Here is a 15929-nt window from a genome sequence, read left to right as displayed (position 1 = left end):
GCTGTTACCCTAAGACTTTTAAATGCGTTTCGCTGCAACTGACTTCTATTGCTGTCTAATCGAATTCCTGCGATATAACGGGTGCTTTTAATATCCGTATTTTTAAAACGGCAGTTTTTAAATTTTTAGAAATTTAGGATTGATATATGTAGGTACGCTTTAAAGTTGAGAATGAAAAATAAATAAATAAATTTCTTTTATAATAAATAAAAGATATAAATTAATACTGATATTAATTCTTAAGTGACCTTAAAAAATTTTAAAACTTAAAATGACTTGTGTTTATTTATATTTATTAATTTATTCAAAAATTCAAATTTGTTAAAAGAAGTCATTCAGCGAGACTAATTTTTGATAAGTGTCTAAAGAAAAAGGAGCTCAAGCTTCATAGAGAGGAACCTTTATCTCTTAGTGAACGGATTAATTTTAGACAAGAGACTTTTATTCAAAAGGTAATATGCAGCCATTATTTTCTAATTAGATTAATTTCTTTCTCTAGTTAGATTAAAAGAAAACTGTTATTTAAAAATTAATTAAGGTTACAAAGGAGAAGTGATTTTTAATTAAGAGATTAGAGAACCTCTATTTAGAATCAAGTACATGGTAACCCTTTTTTGTGTGAAATTAATATTAAACGAGAGTTGAAGGAAAATGATGTATGAAAACTATTTTAATTGTTAAAATTATTCTTTTTAATGGAGGATGTTAAGCATTTTTCTTTCTTTTAATCTGTCTGCTGTGACATTGAGTCATGATGCACTTTAGAGTTCGAATGTGACAAAGGCGCCATATTGTCTAAACCGAGCGAGCCATCTTCGCGTGCCAACTCATAGGTCGACATCCTCTTCCCTTTTATTCAGAAAAGAAAATTAACACTCGTATAACCAACACGTTTCGATTGTAATTCGTCTCGATTGGTTCCGGGTCCAGTTCGACGAATACGTGACACGTATTTCCTCGCTCGGAACAATTAATATTTTTATTCCCGTCTCGTTCCGAGCGTTATACTTCGTTAAGTGCAATTTGTAATTCCGTTTGGATCTTGCTTCATGTTGGTTTTAACTAAGCGACTCGGGATTTTTGTTAACGTGCAGAGCACTCTGTTTTTCGAAACAGAGAGAAGAATAGAATTCGCCGGGGCATGAGTAATGGTGTTATATATGCAAGAAGTTTGGGAACTTTAATGAGCTGTGGGGATCTGTGCTTGAAGGTTCGTTTCAAAACAGAAGATTAGCTCCGTTGATTCTCTCTGTGAAGAAGATGAATGTTTCTCTTTTTCTTCTTTTTTCAGTTGCGAGATTGATTTTTGTGTTACCGGAATATGTACAATTATTTATTTCTTTCTGTTATCTTTTATGCTTCTTATAGAAAGTTCGTTGTTCAAATCGTTTGAGAATTATTTATTAAAAATATGAAATATATTGTAGCTGCCAGAGTTAGTTCATTGTTCAGAAACTTTGAGAATTATTTATTAACTGCAAGGGTAAATTATGAAGGTAAAATATATTATAAAAGTTAGCATTAGTAATGTTTGTGATATGCTTAAAAAATATTTGCTCATTTCTCTTCCTGTAGAAATTTCATGTCACATATGTGTAAAGTTTGATCTGTATACATAAGTAACATTTACTACCTATTTTGTATGTATGTGAAATTTGATGTCTACTTTGTATACATACATGTAAAATTTGATGTCTACTTTGTATACATACATGTAAAATTTGATAGCTGCTTTGCATGCATGTAAAAATTGACTCCAACTTTGCATATATGTAAAAATTTGATGTTTATTCTACATATGATACATATACATATGGTACCTATTTTGTTAAATTTGAGTGATGCTTATTTGCACATGTGAAATTTGAATGATAGCTATATTCATATGTGATATGACATCTATTTGCATATGTGAAATTTGAATGACACCTATTTATCATATGTGAAATTTGAATGACACCTATTTGTCATATGTGAAATTTGAATGACACCTATTTGTCATATGTGAAATTTGAATGACACCTATTAGTCATATGTGAAATTTGAATGACACCTATTTGTCATATGTGAAATTTGAATGACACCTATTTGTCATATGTAAAATTTGAATGACACCTATTTGTCGTATGTGAAATTTGAATGACACCTATTTGTCATATGTGAAATTTGTATGACACCTATTTGTCATATGTGAAATTTGAATGACACCTATTTACGCATATAAAATTTAATATCCACATTACATCCACATAAAACTTAATACCTCTGCACCCACCTTTGATACCAATTTCATACCATATAAACTATAAATTCCCATAAAGCCGCCCTATAAACCAGTCCTTTACTTCCCCAAAAACCAAAGTAACATACGTGTTTCAATTTTTGAGTAAATTCAACGTCCCGTTTCCATCGCGTTAACAAAACAATTACCGAATTTCGAACGGTTGAAATTTCGCAGAGAACGTGCCTCGATTTCGCATCAGGCCAGAGGCCGGCATTTTTTTTTTTTTTTTTGTCGATATTTCGCAATTTCCAGCGACACGAGACGCGGCCTTGCATTTCTCTTCTTTTGTGAATTGCTCGTGCACGTGAAAACCAGCTGTGCGAGACGTCATTCGGCGTTCTCCCAGGATGAGGCGGATTTTCTTCTTTTTAAAATCATTTAGGTCGTGGCTCGACAGCGATGTACTCATGCTGACGAGATATCGAGTTCAAACGACCCTTCAGCTCAAACGTTCGCTGATCCACCTGACGTGTGTGTACACGAGCCAGACAGGCGAAACAAAAAGTGGTTTTCAAATCGTGAGAACCGGCTTTACGCCACGCCCGATTGAATTTCGAATTTGAATCGAGGGAAAGCGCAACTTATTTCGATTATTTGATCTCTCTTTGGCATGGATGAACTGGAGTTCGAATTAACAGCGCTATGATGCTGTTTTATGTGCAATCATGTACGTTGGATTCAAGTCTTTGGTTATTAAATTTTTACCAAAGATATACTTTAATTTTGTCAGTTTACTTTTTTAGAAAATTCAGAAATGATTTTCAAATGTTTTCAATATTGTATTAGTGCAAAGAGGTGATACATGGTGCCTAAGTTACGTGGTAGCTTAGGCTACACTTATATGTAAGTACTTATGTAGAATGTACTTTCACATGTACTTTTGTGGGACTTGTTATTACTCGTATAAAATATGGTGAAGCTAAAAAAGTGACTTCAGCTCAAAATTGTCATCAAAACATATGAAGATCATTTAATGGAAATTGTGAGTGAGTGAGTGAGTCAGTAGAGTGAGCCACTATAGTGGCGCAGTGTAATTTACGACACTCACGAAAGCCACTATAGTGGACCGTCGCGTAGTACATCAAAATGGTGGCCGTGAAAGCCATTTTATGTAGTCATCATGTCTAAGAGGTTACTAAGCGAACAATTACCCTCTTGCTGCTACTGATAATTTTATCAGATTGCATTTCTATTTTTGACTAACCTTATTTTCTCATACATGTCTTCGAAATGGTACAATTAAAGTGAATTTACAAGATAAAATAAAGTAAGAACGTAGAATATAATTTTTCTCATATGTTCATTTGGTAAAAAAATTGAGTTTGAACAGTTTAGATTCATAAATAAAATTTGTTTTAATAAAATGATTGAATGATGAATGCAACTCTTCGTTACTTTGAGAATTAATTAATGTTATTGAACGAAGAGATGATCATTAAATATATTCAAATTCAATTTTCTTTTTTTAAATGAAGCTACATATGAACAAATTTTATTTTGTATTTTGTACTTATTCTTCACCCTCGTAGAACTTCTGTATATTTTACTAAAGCACTTTTTATATTTGACAATTATACTTCAACTCATAATTCATTCAACAAAACATTGTAAAGCACATGTATTAAAATTCATGAAAATGAATCCATGATTCGAACATACGTACCATGTATAATTTGTTAGAAACGTCAAAGGGTTGTTAATGCATAAACGCATTATTTATGAATCGACATTCGACTAATCGATACGCAGTTAAGTCTATAAACTCTAGAAAAGTTTTACAGTTGTTGCAGTAAGACATTGAAAATTGTCTGTAGATGCAATTGTCTCGATTCAAATAAAGTTTCACTTATAAAAACAGGATAATTTTTGTACATTTCTACTACATCGAATACACGAAAGCAATTAATTTCAAAAAATAAGCATCGTCGCAGCTAATTTCAGAGTACGATGCTTTTAATTGTTCGAACAATGTGTATTTGTATAGTTTGTACTCTTACTCGGGTTAATTACGCAGACCGTAATGAATAAATGGTGTAGAAGGATATTAAAACTGATGGCGAATGGATTTAATAAATTTCCGGTTCTCTTGTTTTAATTGCATATAGAACAATTTCACTCCTTTTTCTGTTGTAACTCCAATGCGAGATGAAAAATGAATATTTTATTTGATGCTTTTTAGCTGAATATTTTTGCCAAATTTTTATAATTAGGCGATGTCCGATATTTGGGACATGAACTTACATTTTCAGATTTTTATATTTTTGGATTTCTGTGGTTTACTGATTTTCAAGCTTTCATTTTTAGGAATTTTGTTATTGTAAATTTGTGAATTTTAGGAGGTTTTTATTTAGAAATTTCTGTGTTACAAATTTGTAAATTTTGGGATTTTTTTATTTAGAAATTTTTGGGTTACAAATTTGTAAATTTTGGGATTTTTTTATTTAGAAATTTTTGTGTTACAAATTTGTAAATTTTGGGATTTTTTTATTTAGAAATTTTTGGGTTACAAATTTGTAAATTTTGTAATTTTTTTATTTAGAAATTTTCATAGTTAAAAATTGACAAATCTAAATTTTGTAATTTAAAAATATTGAAAGCTTCAAATAATTTTCTAATTTCCAAACTCTCAGATTACTAAATTTCCAAACCACAGATTCACAATTTTACAAACTATCTAATTCTCAAGTTTCCAAGCTATCAAATTCTCCAATTTCCTAGCTATCAAACTCTCAAATTTCCAAATCACAAATTTTTAGCTTTCAAACCACAAATTCTCAAATTTCCCTAATATTAATTACTCACATTTCCAAACCATAAATTCTCAAATTTCCTTAATACCAATTTCTCAAAATTCTAAACAATAAATTCTCAAATTTCCAAACTTCACAAAATACCTAAATTTTCAATCTAATAAATTCTCACATTTCCAAGCCATCAAATTTTCAAATTTCCAAACTACAAATTCTCAAATTTCAAAATCGTAAAATTCTTACATTTCCAAACCACAAATTCTCAAATTTCAAAATCGTAAAATTCTCACATTTCCAAACCATAAATTCTCAAATTTTAAAATCGTAAAATTCTTAAATTTCCAAACCATAAATCTTCAAATTTCCAAAATTCCTAAATTTCCACTCCACCGAATTCAACCACCCAAATCCCAAATTTCCAAAATTCACCCTCCGTTCTCTCCAAAATTTTTCAAATTTCGCACCGAATGTACATCACGTTTCACCCAAGAAATGGAACGTAATTTCATATTTCACGCTCCAATTAAAGAGGAGAATGCACAACGCGTCGTTACACGTTGGCAGCTTTAAGTTCAGAAAATTTTTCGCGTCCGTTCATTTTTTCTTGAAATATCGATCCCGTAGGGTCTCACTGTGCCATAAACTCCGCAAGACGTGTGCTTACCTTTCGGCTCTCGGTTACCAAGTTCATTGATCGAGATAGAAGAGATTTCGAACGGTGCCAAGATGGAAATGAAACTACGAGATGGAACGAATCTGGAAAAGGATTGATTAGGGACGCGATCTAGCGAAAGGGATCAAAATTTAACTTCCTCGTTTCTCACGTTCTATCTCTAAGTTACATTGCTTTTTCTATTGTCTCGTTTTAACCTTAAATTTGCAGAGGATTACTTGTATTCGAGCTGGGATTAAATTATAAAAAATAGACAGGTTTAGAGTTCATCTTAAAATTAGCTCAATAAAAATATTTTTTTTCTCACCCTCTAAAAAGTTGGTACATGTAAAAGTTCTACAGTTTGAGCTAAAATATTTTTAAGAGAATTCAAAGTAATTTTCTGGTGGGTTCAAACATTTTCACCCTCACCCTCTGAAAAGTTATGGTGTCCACAGTTTGATTACAAAAATTTCACTTAGGACTCAATTTTCTGTATACTACTTTTTAATCATTTTTGAGGTCAAATTTTTACAAGATTTTATACATTATATATTAACTTTGAAAGTTGACTAATTTTCATAATTAAAATAAGAAATCTAAGATTCAGTTTTCGTTTGAATTTTCTATTCGATTTTAATTTTAGAGAAACTGTTGATTCAACCTGAGATTCTTCAATTATCGTTTATTTAAATAACGTTCATTTTTCATCCGCGGGGTTTAAAGGAACCATAAATTAATTTAATACGCGAAGACACGAGGATAGTTTGCTCGATAGCGTAACTCTGCCTTGAAGCGCCGAACATATACATTAACCTTATTAATGTTTACCTTGAACTTCATTTTCAGAAATTGTTACGTCCACAACGACCTTACTCGGGAAACATTTACATCCGATCACGATAGGTTGCAATTTGATTAAAACACTTGGATTCTAGGAATTTTATTAATAAAGAACTGGGAAATTAATTTTTTCCTTGGAAATTTATTGCGGGAGCTTTAGGTATCTCGTGGAAATTTTATGCAGATGAATTTTCGTGCTTTGTTAAGTTATCGGTTTTTCCGATGCTGCTTTTGCAAATGTAAATAATATTTGTGTTGGAGAGAATGTTTGTTTGGAACGAGATATTTTATGCAGTTGCTTTTTGTTGAACGAAAAATAGTTTCATTTGGTCACTTATTTAGTTGTGTTTGAATTCAAGGTTTAGTTAGTTTAATAAATAATTGTAGATGTTAGAAATTTCAATTTATTCTTAATTTATTTAGTTGTAGAGAGATTCATTTAATCTTGATTAATTTCTACTTCATTTAATCATAATTTATTAAAAAATTGTAAATGTTCTAACTTTCAATTTATTCTTCATTTATTTAGTTGCAAATAGCTTCATTTAATCTTGATTAATTTCTACTTCATTTAATCATAATTTATCAAAAAATTGTAAATGTTCTAACTTTTAATTTATTCTTAATTTATTTAGTTGTAAAGAGCTTCATTTAATCTTGATTAATTTCTACTTCATTTAATCATAATTTACCAAAAAATTGTAAATGTTATAACTTTTAATTTATTCTTAATTTATTTAGTTACAAATAGCTTCATTTAATCTTAACTAATTTCTACTTCATTTGATCATAATTTACTAAATAATTGTAAATATTGCAAGCTTCAATTTGTTCTTAATTTATTTAGTTCTAAACAACTTCACTTAATCATAATTATCTTCTACTTCATTTAATAATTTGCTAAATAATAAATGTTTTTTTAATTTTGTTTAATATTCAACTTCATACCCTTTCAACAAATTTAAAATGCAATATTAAATCACTTCTTTCTAATAATTATATTAACATCAAATAATAGTTAGTCTAAAAAAATAATTATAAAAATAATTCTCCTCAATTTCTTCGTCTTAAAAAATTCTACAAATTTTCAATACTGAATCACTTTGTTTCGACCAACTTTTTAATAGAAAAGTTTTCTTATTAATATAACTTGCGAGTTTAAAAATGCATTCGATCTAAAATTGCGAAAACGCTGATCCTAACGGCCCCGTTAATAAACAACGAAAATCCGAATAAAGTAATAAAACATTTCCAGAAGTTGCAACGTACACAACGAGTTTTCCGCGTTCAGCAAACATTTACATACAATCGTTGCACGACAGGGTGCAATTTGGTTAAAGTAATTAGAACTTTTCCATCGCTTTAACGGTCTTAACAGCACTATTAATAAACAGTCTGAGCCAGAATAGACTGCAACATTTCTCCACAGCAAATTCGTGAATCCTCTTCATAAACAAATTTTTAAGTTCTCCGAAGAGCCTTAATAAACACCGTTAAATAAACCTTAATAAACACCGTATGGGGATTAACCGGAAATTTGCACTTGCATCCCGTTGCGGCACGAAATACGCGTAAAATATCCCGCAAATTGAACGGAGCGGAATTCTCAAGTTTCATAAAGTTAGCCCGTGCGGTCTATCTCGCGTTCACTGGACGCTGAATCTTGAATAAAAACGGTAATAATCACGTCGCGAGAGCGCAAACACGTTCGAGCATCGTCGAAGAGAATAGAATCAAAAAGCGGGGATCTGGTTCCTCTTACCGACCGACTCGTTCGCGAAAAGAAGAATATTCACCACGAGGTCACGTTGCTGCTCGTCGTTAAAATGTATGCGCATTTACGTATGTGCGCGTGTCGTTCGTAATCAGCCTATTTCACGGTTAATCAGCCGAGAGGTCGGGGAAGGAAAAAAAAGGGGCGAAACAGGGAGAGAGGTTCGTGGACGAAGGGGGTGTACGTCGTGGAAAGAGGACATCGATACGAAAAAAAGCGAGGAGCCAAGAGGAACAGACGGAATAAGGGTCTGTGCTAGATACACACACCGCGAGCATCGCGGCGAAGTATGTATTCGATATACCGCACCTGATCAATTAAGCTGCTTAATCACCGTCGAAATCACTGGTCAGGGTGCCGGTACTCATCCACCCCTTTCACGACGATTATCTCGTGTATCGTTCGATCGGTCCTGCGTCCTCCTTCCTTGACAGCGGCCGCAACATATTTCTGCGATCGTGCACGTTCTCTCGATGGTTTACGCGACGGGACGATAAACAACCGGAGGATATCCCGAGGGAACGGTCTGCCGCGAAAGATGAGCCAGCTTGACGGGTCGCAACCGAGTCTTCGACCCTCGCGAGTCTCGCTCCTCGCACGACTGACTGAAGCCTAGAATCGAGGCTTGCAACTACCCTCCCCCTCGATTCGAGGGGTGGCAGCACGCAAGTGGCGCCACGAGCTTGCAAAAGCTCACCCACCCCGCCGAACACCCTCGCTTCCAACCATCGAACGCTGCTCTTATCTACGGGGTGGCGCGCGCGGTTAAGTTCTATTCGACCCACAGAAACGCGTTCGAGGTATCTAAACTCCGCGGGATTCGACGGTTTTCGCGGATTCTGCAAAAAGTTACTGTGGACGACACAGGAGTTGGCGCATTAGAGAAGTCACACATACCCTAGCTTGTGATAGGTCACATACCCAACCATGTGATGTTGTAGGAATGACGGCCCTAATGTGACGTTCTGATTTTCTAAGTGATTACGTTCGCTGACTATCCTTATTCTTTGACTCAACTTTTTCTTCTCATAGTTTATAAGGATAGGAGAAGATTCATTTAAGCAGACTACAACTAACCTAGAATAGTGTGGTACTTATTCTAACATATTTACAAGATTCTAACCCTAGGAATGATGGTCCAAATGTGATGTTCTGACATTCCAGATTCGCTAATTATCCTTGTCCTTTGGCTCAATTTTATTTTTCTCTTAAATTATGAGGACAGAGGAAGATACATCTACACACACTTCAACTAATTTATAACAATGTGGAGCTCGTGCTAAGTTTGATCCCTGACTTCTTTCTAGCAGTCCCATAATCTATTTGATTATTTTTCTCCTTATCTTAATTATGACCCTTCTAGCCAATAGTTCAATCCTCCAATAGTCCAAGTTCCTCCAAAAATGTGGATCTGAGCGTCCCTTTCTATTTTGACCTATTAGAACCGTGGCCCTTCCATAGTTCACTCAGACCTAAGTCTACGCGCCAACTCCTGGGTTGTCTACAGTATATGGTATCGTAGAACTTGGGGTAAAGGCTCTTTCTGAAGGGAACGTCTACATTATGGCAGTAACTGATGCCACTTGGCAGTAGGTAGTAAATATTTTCTGTTCCTTGCTTTGCGGATCTATCTTTGGAAAAAGAAAATGATCCTTTCTTTCAAAGCAGGAAGATTGTAACGAAGCTTACATTGAATTTTATATATTTTAATATAATTTAATTGTAACGAAGGTTACAATCTTTAAGGAGGTTCAAAGATTAGTGTTTTCTATTTTTATTAAACGAGTCATATAAATAAAAACATTGAGGATGTAAAGTTAATGTAAAAATTGTTTCGCAGACCACAGTTTGAGAACCTACCCTCGTAAAATGTACTATAATCACATTAGAGTCTTCGCACATTAAAAAGATATAGAAATTTGTATACATGATCTTTGCTACCTATCCTTGCTGCTATAATTTCATGGTTAATATCGCATGTCACGAATACACCAAGAAATCATTACAAAGTATGAGATTACCGAAACATGAAACGTATGTGACATTTCGTGGACGGAAACACTTGGACCCATTAGTCGCAATGAATTCCTCGAACAGTCATGAACTAATACTCCTATCGAGCATTTACTAAACAACGTTCATAGAGAATGCTCTCCAATCAATCTGACATCCTATCGATGACGAGTAACCTATCATGCGACACCCTCGTCTCGTATCAGCTTAGATTCCAACAATTTGAATCAAGAATGGACGTCAGGCTAATTTCTCGGAGTGATATGGTATATTGTTATAAAATGAAGATAGCAAATGAAGATGGCAAATATTTAGGATAAAGGAACCAGGGTGGATCACCTTGAAATATTTTGTCAAAGTCGTCATTCTGAACAATTTGTTCTTACATATGGTACATACATGTGTATACATATGGTACATGTGTGTACATATGGTACATGTATGTACATATGGTCATGTGTGTACGTACGGTTGGACTTAAAGTCTCATATTTTCAAGAGTGAATAAATTGCTAAATTGATAAACTATTTACCATGAAGACTGCATTGTAATATGTCGTTCTAGCTTTCATCTTCGTACTAAGCTACGAATAGTCAAAATTAGTGCATAACTTTCGGTGAGCAATTAGCGCTTAATTTTCTACCCCGTAATTAGTGCGTGTTTGGTCTACGGTAGCTGAATTGTGCTTCGCGAGTCAAGTATGTCTTCGGGACACTTAATGTGGCTCTCACGAAGGGTAATTAAAATTTCAGGTATTATGGGAATAATTCAGGTGTTTGGACATTTTGGAATTTAGGGGAGGGCTTTGTGAACTTGTAATTTTGGTGTTTGGTGGTTTGGGGGGTTGGGTGTTTGGGAATTTAGGGATTTGGGGATTTGGGAATGTGAGAGTTTGGGGACTTGAGAGTTTGAGGACTTGAAAGTTTGGGGACTTGAGAATTTGGGGACTTGAGAGTTTGGGGACTTGAGAGTTTGGGGACTTGAGAGCTTGGGAATTTGAGAATTTAATAATTTAGAGATTTGAGAAATTAGAAGTTTGGGGACTTGAGAGTTAAGGGATTTGAGAATTTAATAATTTAGAGATTTGAGAGATTGGAAGTTTGGGGACTTCAAAGTTTGGGGACTTGAGAATTTGGGGACTTGAGAGTTTGGGGACTTGAGAGTTTGGGGACTTGAGAGCTTGGGGATTTGAGAATTTAATAATTTAGAGATTTGAGAAATTAGAAGTTTGGGGACTTGAGAGTTAAGGGATTTGAGAATTTAATAATTTAGAGATTTAAGAGATTGGAAGTTTGGGGACTTGAGAGTTAAGGAATTTGAGAATTTAATAATTTAGAGATTTGAGAAATTAAAAGTTTGGGGACTTGAGAGTTAAGGGCTTTGAGAATTTAATAATTTAAAGATTTGAGAAATTGGGAGTTTTGGGATCTGATAATTTGAGAACTTAGGAATTTCAGAAAATGAGAATTTGGTAATTTCAGAATCAGAGAATGTAGAAATTTGAGAAATTCAGAACTCAGAAATTAAAAATTTGTACATTTTCATTTTGACAAATTCCCGAATTCAATTTCCCCCAAAACCAAGCCCCCATACATAAAACCCCTATTCCCTATTTCCTACTCATTTTTCACCCTCAGAACGACCCTCCATTCTTCCTCGACCCTCCATCCATCCTTCCTCCTCTCCGCAAAACATTTTGATTAACAAATACTCATTTTTTGTATATATTCCCACGATTGAAAGTTCACTGAGCAAGTCTCCCATTTCACCCCGTAATAACGGTGCTTTATACCCAACGAGATTCCTCGAGTTGCCGCGTTTACTCTGTGCTTCATTATTCAACTTACCTACACGAAACAAAACTCAGCCGGTAATCAAATTGCGCACATCTCGTGCACGGTTCTCTTCTCTTTTTCCCCTGCTTTCAGCCTCTTTCTTCGCGGTGCTTTTTTTTTCTCTCGATTCTTTCTTCCAGGAGCAACCACCTGTAACCCCCCCGGAGACAGACTTCGTTCCGAACTGTGCACCCTCTCCTTCTATCTTTTTGCTCAGTCACCCCTTCAGACATAGTCTTGCCGACCTTTATCGCCCCACACTTGATCGACTCCGATCGCCAATCTCACCACACGATTCAAAGGACTACGCAATGAACAGTCCTCCTGTTTTTATACTTCCTTTGCTGTGGTTCTGATTGGACAAAAATTGAAATTTTTTTAGTATTGACTGTTTGTACAATTTATTACATTTATTCAATTTATTTGTTATTTTTAACTGTATGCTTATTTTATCTTTATTTAGACATTGAATTATATTTTTATTTTATGTTAACTTACACATTGAACTCTACATTTATTTTATATTTATACAATTGTGTATTTATACATATAATTGTAAATTTATTTTATATTTATTTATACATTTATTTGCATATTTATTTCTAGTTTTATTTGTAGATTTAATTGTAAAATTATTTTGCATTTATTTATTCGTACGTCTCCCTGTAGAAGGGAATGAAAATGGTCCAAGTTAAAGTTCCAAAAAAATTGAAGTTTTTATTAACTACATCATTATCTAGTTACGTATTTATTCTTAAATATTGTCATAAATATACTCGAAGAACACACAAAACTAAAGTAAAAAAATGAAGTACAGAAATGGAATCAAAGACTAAAGTAAAAAAGTAAAAAATAAGAAGTAACAACGTCGACAAAAAACAGATACGAGATTTTGGGTAGAGATAATTGTGGATAAATGAAAGTTCGATGAATCGATGACTTGTTCCTTGAACGTTCCAACTTCTTTTCCATTTATTTCGACGAACCTTCGCTCAGATATGATAGATCAATCTCGCGCGGTGATCCATCAAAAGAGCTCGTGATGGATTTTCGTGTGTACTTGGCATGTTTACTTGTTACTACATATCTCGTTTTTTTATCACATATTCATCGCGGAAAAACTAACGTGTTAATCAAATCTTCATGTAAAAGTTTTGTTACAACTTTCATTCTCATTTAAAGAGTAGATTTAAAGAGTAGTAGTTCATTCTCAAATGAAACTTGCAAAAATAATATAAAAATCTACGCCCTCGATAAAAATTGTGGTTTGCAAATTTTTATACGATTTTGCATTTTTTACTGCACTTTGCGATGAAAAAATGTAAGAAAGTTCTGCAATATGCGATAGGGGGTTGAATGTTTGAAATTTAAGGTGAAGGTCAATTTTAAATTTCTAAATTCCTTTTCTCCTAATCCCTTTTCTAAATTCCCAAAATCGTCATAACTGCTCCTCAAATTTTAAAATCAAAGATTTCATATTTTATTCACTCTCAAAAATGCTACATATATTTAATTTAATTTCCTATTTTTATTTCAAGACATATATCAATAAATTTATCATTAGCATTACCTATATGATTTAGATTTATTACTTCACACATTTCGAAATCTAAAATCAATATCTCTAACAAGGTATTGTCAGTTCTACCTTCTTCATCCCTTGAAATACGTTTTGAGTTAATACTAGCTTTCAGACCTCCGTTATATCTTGAATCGAAAACGAACGAGATTTGTGGCCATTAAAATCCTACGCGAAGAAACTCGTTTGTTGCTACATGGATTTATCGTCGTATAAAACACGTTGATCGCAACGATCCAAAGCCCTGCCCTATACTCTCGGAATCAACGTGACGATGCACCAGTTCGGAGTTTTTCAATTTCGATATGCGTGCTGAATAAAGCACTTTTTATTGCGACTTTTATCGGATTTTTCTCTCGATTTAACTGTATATCGCGCTGCTAGCGGGGACGATATCTGAGCTGAGAGCGGGAAATACTAGAGTCTTTGTTTCAAACGTTGACTCAATGTTTTGACATACCGGGTGTTTGGAAATTATAGCCTTGAATTAAATCTCTGTAAAAATTTGACGCTTTCGGAATTTGGAAAAATTGAGAAATTCAGACATTCAGGCACTTACTTAGATGTTAGAAATTCTGAAATTTGAGAATTTAGCAGTTTGGAAATTTAAAGACTGAAAAATTTGAAAATTCAGAGATACAGAAATTTGGAATTAAAAAATTTTGAAATTTAGACTCCTCAAAATTGAAAACCTGAAAAATTGGAAAATTAGTCATTTTAATAATGGAAATTTGAAAACTGAGAAATTAAAAAATTTAGGAACTAAAAAATTTTGAAATATAAGCTCTCCAAAATTGAAAACTTGAAAAATTGGAAAATTAATAATTTTAATAATGGAAATTTGAAAACTGAGAAATTAAAAAATTTTGAAATATAAGCTTTCCAAAATTGAAAACTTGAAAAATTGGAAAATTAATAATTTTAATAATGGAAATTTGAAAACTGAGAAAGTAAAAAATTTTGAAATTAAGCTCTCCAAAATTGAAAACTTGAAAAATTGGAAAATTAGTAATTTAAATAATGGAAATTTGAAAACTGAGAAAGTAAAAAATTTTGAAATATAAGCTCTCCAAAATTGAAAACTTGAAAAATTGGAAAATTAGTAATTTAAATAATGGAAATTTGAAAACTGAGAAATTAAAAAATTTTGAAATATAAGCTCTCCAAAATTGAAAACTTGAAATATTGGAAAATTAATAATTTAAATAATGGAAATTTGAAAACTGAGAAAGTAAAAAATTTTGAAATATAAGCTCTCCAAAATTGAAAACTTGAAAAATTGGAAAATTAATAATTTAAATAATGGAAATTTGAAAACTGGGAAATTAAAAAATTGTGAAATATAAGCTCTCCAAAATTGAAAACTTGAAAAATTGGAAAATTAATAATTTAAATAATGGAAATTTGAAAACTGAGAAATTAAAAAATTTAGGAATCAAAAAATTTTGAAATTTAAACTCTGCAAAATTGAAAACCTGAAAAATGATGAAATTAATAATTTTAATAATGGGTAGAGTTTGTATAGGTATTATCTGAAATCAATTGTACATTTACAAAAGATGGATTACGGTCAGCACGTGCAGTTACATATTTCACAGCATGCATTGAACCTCTGTAATGTATCTGTATTGCGTTCAGGTGTGAATCGATAAATCGAACAATAGAAAATGATTTTATTCGAAGGAGAATATTTCGGGAAAATTTGACTAGCTTTTGTTCACCTGACAATGGTTCTCGATGGTGTCTGAGTACAAGATGAATGAACACCTTTTGTTATTCATAGCCGGTGACTGGTGCTTCGTGTACTATTTCCTTTATGTCAGTTTTTTTATACCTGAAAGAATTTTGGTGTTTCACATATAATTGAAAAAAAAAAATAAAAAATTGTACAGGGTAATTTATGATTTAATTTTTAAGTACAGTTTGTATTCTTCGAGTAGAGTAATTTATAAAATAAGTTTGTTAGTTGTGTCTTGCAATTTTGAGTAATTAATATAAAAGATAATTAACAAAATAGTTTTTGGCGACTGGATAGAAAATTTGTTATCATTCTTATGTCGTTCCCTGTATCATCGATGAGGTAGAGTATGGTGTTCGAATTATTCTGAACATATGCGCATTTTCGGACCTAGGGAATATATTGCAAGCAGTATAAAATCAGTATTAATAAATATATAGTAAATATATAGCATATTAATC

At 32.8% G+C, this 15929-nt stretch overlaps 2 protein-coding genes across 3 annotated transcripts in view; one reads left to right on the top strand and one right to left on the bottom strand.

Annotated features, from left to right (window-relative positions):
* The window catches only part of LOC100880598 (uncharacterized), an 84774-nt gene extending 75863 nt beyond the window's left edge, over window positions 1–8911 (bottom strand). The window contains exon 1 of the mRNA XM_003702232.3: window positions 8613–8911. The gene's annotated coding sequence lies outside the window, so the exon portion shown is untranslated. The remainder of the gene's footprint in view (window positions 1–8612) is intronic.
* The window catches only part of Sytbeta (Synaptotagmin beta), a 159317-nt gene that overhangs the window by 35603 nt on the left and 107785 nt on the right, over window positions 1–15929 (top strand). The window lies entirely within an intron of this gene.

Source organism: Megachile rotundata, chromosome 12 (genome assembly GCF_050947335.1).
Source record: "Megachile rotundata isolate GNS110a chromosome 12, iyMegRotu1, whole genome shotgun sequence".
NCBI lineage: Eukaryota > Metazoa > Arthropoda > Insecta > Hymenoptera > Megachilidae > Megachile > Megachile rotundata.
The sequence above is the reverse complement of the archived record's forward strand: the minus strand, read 5'-3'. Positions and strand labels throughout refer to the sequence as shown.